General features: G+C 50.0%; 1 pseudogene; it reads right to left on the minus strand.

Moving 5' to 3' along the window:
* Positions 1 to 3,670: 3,670 nt before the first annotated feature.
* LOC116071724 lies at positions 3,671 to 3,778 on the minus strand (annotated as a pseudogene).
* Between the last annotated feature and the right edge of the window lie 2,121 nt (positions 3,779 to 5,899).

The following is a 5,899-nucleotide window of genomic DNA, read 5'->3' on the forward strand; positions in this document are numbered from 1 at the left end:
GGGCTTGTTAGAGCACCTGGGAGTGGAGCTTCCTCTGGGTGTTTTGGGAATGACTGAAGAGTTTGCACTCAAGGACTGCTCAGGGCACCAGCTGACCCAGACAGACCGGAAGCAACCCAAGCAACTGGGCTAGCCGAGTTCCTGTGTGCCTGGTCCTGCTGGTCCCAGTTACTACCCGTGTTGGGACAGATGTTTGTTCCTCCTCACCTCTGATCCTGGGCATGTTAGAGCACCTGGGAGTGGAGCTTCCTCTGGGTGTTGTGGGACTGGCTGCAGAGCTTGAGCCCAAGGTTGCTCAGGGCACCAGCTTAGACAGACCGGAAGAAACCTGAGCCACTGGGCTGGCAGAATTCCTGCGTGCCTGGTCCCGCTGGTCCCAATTACTCCTGGTGTTGGGACAGATGTTATGTCCTCCTCACCTCTGATCCTGGACGTCTGCTGTAAGCATCTTTATTCAGCTAAAAGTTTTATATTAAGAAGAAAGGGTATATAGCATCATTGAATTTAAGGGAGGATTTCCTCATCCCTGAGGGCAACCAGACATTTGAGACAGTACTTAGCATCACAATACACAGCAACAGACAAAACCTCAACACTTGATCTCAGAGAAATAAAGAAATACCAAGTTCCCAACCTTTCCCCAGTCTCCATTCATCTGGTTGATCCTTGGCTAGAACAACTAAGGGAATCAATGAAATGGCATCATCAGTCACTGAGGACAATTGTTGGTGGTCACTTGTGTTTGTATATTAGGAGTAGGTTGTACATCAGCAAAGTTTCAGCAGTCACTGCGAAGGTATGAAGACAAGTCTGTAGTCCAACTCCCAACAATGATCAGCAGCAGCTGTGAATGGAAGTCCAAGGATCTGGCAGTTGCTCAGTCCTACAAGGCAAGCAGGGGAAGCAGAGAGCATTCCATCTCTTTCTTTCCTGAGCCTTCACTGGCTTCTCTTTCGGCCCCTGAACAGCGACTATTCTAGAACATTCCAATCTCTCTGGACCCTACCTAGCACAGAGCCTCCCCATCCTGCCCTAGCCTAAATTATAACCTTTTCACCTGGGCTATTTAAAATATCCATCCATGGTGGGCATGGTAGCACACACCTTCAATCCCACCACTCAAGAGGCAGAGGCAGGTGGATCTCTGTGAGTTCGAGCCTGGTCTACAGAGCAAGTTTCAGACAAGCATGTCAGGTGGTTCACAACCACCTATATTTACAACTTCAGGCAATCTGATGCTTCTGGCCTCCTCAAACACCAGCACTCATGTGTACATACGCCTATACATGTGCATACTACCCTCTGACCTCTACACATACAGTGGCAGGCAGGTGTAGACACACACACTCTCACACACACACACACTCACACCCACACTCACACACACACACCTCATACTGATAAAAGTTTAAAGAGTAAAATATATGCAACATTGGGCTAGAGAGATGGCTCAACAGTTAAGAGTACTGTCTGCTTTTTCAGAGGTCCTGAGTTCAATCCCCAGCAACCACATGGTTTTATACATACACACACATATATTTTTATTATATATATGAATATATTATATATAATATATATGTATGTATATATATATATATATGTATGTACATACATATATAGTCATGAGTCAGATAACTGTCCTGCTGGAAAGGGTGGAGGCAGGTTTGAACCCAGCACTGTTCAGAAGAGTTCTCCATCTGCCATCTCTTCCTGGACTCCTCCACTTCACCCTGCTTGGCTAGGATCCTCTGTGGAAAAGCCTGGTCCTGATGATGGTGTGCGTGAGCAGAGAGAAGCCATGGACTACCCAGGTCCCAGCTGATGCAGCCAAGCAACCTGGCTGAGACTCAACCAGTGAGGAGACAGAGGGCCTGGAAGATTTCTCAGGGGCCAGTCAGTCTGAGCCACTTGGGGCCAGACCCCATAGCATTGTATGTATGAGACCACGTGACCAAGGAAGGTCTCCCAAGAGAAACTGGGGTGAGTTAGGAAGGAAACAAGAGCAATGGGATCTGTGGTCTTTCTAGATGAATGGGGAGGGCCTGGGAAGAGTGTCAATCAAGTAACAAGGACTAGGGAAGCCACAGGTGGGCCTTGAAAGAGGGAATGAATGGGCTTTCATGTAGGGCAGCCACTGTCCAGTTTCTGCTGGCACTGAGGGCGAACACCCTTCCTCCCCAGGCCTCAGTTTCCTCATTGTACTGCCTGGTTTTGTATGTCAACTTGACACAAGCTGGAGTTATCACAGAGAAAGGAGCCTCCCTTGAGGAAATGCCTCCACGAGATACAGCTATAAAGCATTTTTTTGATCAATTAGTGATCAAGGGTGGATGGTGCCATCCCTGGGCTGGTATTCCTGGGTTTTATAACAAAGCAAGCTGAACAAGCCAGGAGAAGCAAGCCAGTAAGTAGCATCCCTCCATGGCCTCTGCATCAGCTCCTGCCTCCTGACCTGCTTGAGTTCCAGTCCTGACTTTCTTTGGTGATGAACAGCAATGTGGAAGTGTAAGCTGAATAAATCCTTTCCTCCCCAACTTACTTCTTGGTCATGATGTTTGTGCAGGAATAGAAGCCTTGACTAAGACACTTATCTACCAGGTCACTGTTCCAGGATCACTGGATCCTAATGCGTGGGAAAATACTCCATTCCATCTCATGGCCTGAGACACCACTGTGGCAGTGCCAGCCTGGGCTCTTGGGTGCTTGCCACACACTGGCAGGGAGACAATGGCCACCTCTGAGCCGAATGTGGGTGGTAGTATCCATGGTGAGGGGCTGCCCAAGCAGCAGTGCCAACTACCCATCCAGGGTCAGCCAGGCTGTGGCCCTAGGGACAGCTTTGTCTCCTAAGCTGGACCTGAGCCCATGCTGACAGGCTCTGAATGGCTGGCTGTCAGGATGGCAGAGTCCACAGGGAAGGAAGGGGCTCTTGCCTAGAGAGATGCTGGGTGGAGGGAGAAAAGTTGAACAGCTTCTGGGGTCCTCAAGGAGCAAGCACAGACAGGAGCATCTAGCTTGTGTCACTGACTGTTGGTTGTACCCTCTACCTCCTGACACATCCATGGTTTTGCCTCCAAATTCCCCACCCCCACCCTGGTCCTGCTCCTCTGTAAAGACAGAGCCTGGTGTGCTCTCAGGAGGACGTGGCCCCCATCTCCAAGTTCCGGGATGTTCTAGGCAGTTGGCCAGAGCACAATGGGTCCCTCTGGCCTCCCCTGGACTCTCAAGGTCTGGATGCTGCTCCATCCGGCTACAGGCTGTGCCCACTTCCCACTCCCCACCTCTCCCCAAGACTGGCAGGAACTCAGCTAGAGCCCAGGGTGAGCAGCCTGTCTGTCCCCAGTGGTGAGTCTGTCCCCAGTGGTGAGTCTCAGTGTCCTCACCAAGATATTTGCAAAACCTATTTATAACTCATTTATAAGAGGACAGGTTAAGAGGGAGCTGAAGAGAGGCTCAGTGGCTAAGAGAACTGGCTGCTCTTGCAGAGACTGGGGTTTAGCACCCAGAATCCACATGGTGTCTCACAACCATCTCTAACTCCAGTTCCAGGGGATCTGACACTGGTCTCTGGTCTCTTTGGGCACCAGGCACATAAGGAGTGCACAAACATAGGTGTAAACAAAGCACTCATACACATAAAATAAAAATTAATAAATCATTTTTTTTCTTAAGCCTACAGCACCCGGTATTCCCAGGTGGTCTCCCACCCAGTACTAACCAGGCCCGACCCTGCTTAGCTTCCGAGATTAGGCGCATTCAGGGTGGTATGGCTGTAGACGAATAAATCTTTAAGTAGGGGCTTGGGATGGGTCTCGGTTGGTAGAGGGCCCATGCCCAACACCACATAAACCAGGTGCAGTGGCACAGCCTATGATTTCAGCTCTCAGGTGGTAAAAACAAAAGAGTTAGAAATCCAAGACCTGCCAGGCACTGGTGGTGCACGCCTTTAATCCTAGCACTTGGGAGGCAGAGGCAGGTGGATTTCTGAGTTCGAGGCCAGCCTGGTCTACAAGGTGAGTTCCAGGACAGTCAGGGCTACACAGAGAAACTCTGTCTTGAAAAAACAAAAAAAACCAACCAAACAAAAAAAGAGTTAGAAATCCAAGGCCAGTCTGTGTCTACCTATGTTGGTGTCAGCAAAGGCTAAATGAGATCCTGTCTCATTTAGGAAAGGAAAGAAAAGGGGTCAAGGAGATGGCTCAGTGAGTAACTGCCGGCTGTACAAACATGAGGAATGGAGTTCAAATCCCCAGCACTCACTCACAGAAAATTGGCTGTGGTACCACGGTTGGGGGTAGAGGGACAAGAGAGACAAAGACAGGAGAATCCTTAGAAGTTTACAAGCCACCTATTCTGCTGTGTGTGTGCAGCAGAAAACCCGAGACCCTGTTACAAGCAAGGCGAAGGGCAAATTCAGACTCCTAAGGCTGTTCTCTCTCTCTCTCTTTCTCTCTTTCTCTTTCCCTCTCTCCCTCCCTCCCTCCATCCCCCTCTCTTTCTTCCTCCCTCCCTCCATCCCTCTCTCTCTCCCTACCTCCCTCCATCCATCCATCCCTCTCTCTCCCTCCTTCCCTCTATTCCTCTCTCTCTCTCCCTCCTTCCCTTCCTCCCCCTCCTTCTCTCTCTCTCTCTCTCTCACACACACACACACACACACACACACACACACATACACACACACACACACACACATACACACTTTAAAAAGAAAAATGAGAAACTATATCTCTAAAATACATATTTTCCAATCAAAGTCACTCACATATCTGAGAATGTACTGGAAACAGACTGTTGTGGTTCTGACAAAACAGACAGGTCCTGCCTAGCTGAGGAGGTCCACTCATACACAGGCCCTGCCAGGGCTACAGTGTGAGCCTTCCCTATCTGAGGAGGTCCATGCATGCATAGGGCCTGTTATGGGTTGAATCAGAAAGGATAACTTTTGGGAGTCAGGTCTCTCCTTCCACTATTTGGGTCCCAGGGATTGAACTCAGATGTCCAGGATTGGTAGCAAGCTTCTTTTTCCCACTGAGCCATGTCACTGACCCCTACTACTACTACTACTCTTTCTCGTTCTCTTCCTCGTTTTCCTCCTCTTTCTCTCCCTTCTTCTTCCACCTGCCCCTCCCCACCATGTCCATCCACCATGATGCTCCTCCCCACCATGACCCAGACACACAGAAACTGTGGAGAGCGGTAGAGCGGGAAAGGCATTCGCCTTGACAAGATGGCGCCTACATCCACTGTCAACTCCTGGTAAACAACTGTTTGCGCATGTGCGTAGAGTGAAAAGGTGCCAAGTCACGGCCCATCCCGGGGCGTCACATGGGGTGATGAGCAAACAGCCAATCATGGGCGGACACGCCACACTGTGTTGTATATAAGCAGTGCCGATTATTGGCTCGGGGTCTTCCTCTTCATGATGCAATAAATGCTTGCTGCAGAAGGATCCTAGTGTCTGCGTGTTTTCTTGCTGGCGAGACGACTGCGCGGGCAACAACTGGTGCCGAAACCCGGAACGCCAGGGGAGCCTTACAACCGCTGGTGCCAAGGAGACCCTCCGCTCACGGAGAGGATTCAGAACTGCAGAACAAGGTAAGCTCTGAGAGGCATGCTGTTTGGTGTTAATTCCTCCGACCCTTCCTCAAGGTTAGAGAGCAGGGCCGAAGCTGCGGTAATTGTGCTAGTGGCGCTTGTTACGATGTCCATTTGGCATTTGATACATTCTTGCCTGGAGGATGAGAAATGCCGCGCCTCTGTAGCTTCCGGACAGGGAGCACTTGAGGAGTTACAAGATAGCATGTCAGAAACAGAGCGTAATGAGAGAGTCCGGGCTAGCCAGGATAAAAGGGAAAGAAAAAAGGGTATACCCAAGAACACAGACCCTTCCGCTCGACCT

The sequence above is a fragment of the Mastomys coucha genome, unplaced genomic scaffold (genome assembly GCF_008632895.1).
Source record: "Mastomys coucha isolate ucsf_1 unplaced genomic scaffold, UCSF_Mcou_1 pScaffold22, whole genome shotgun sequence".
Classification (NCBI taxonomy): Eukaryota; Metazoa; Chordata; class Mammalia; order Rodentia; family Muridae; genus Mastomys; species Mastomys coucha.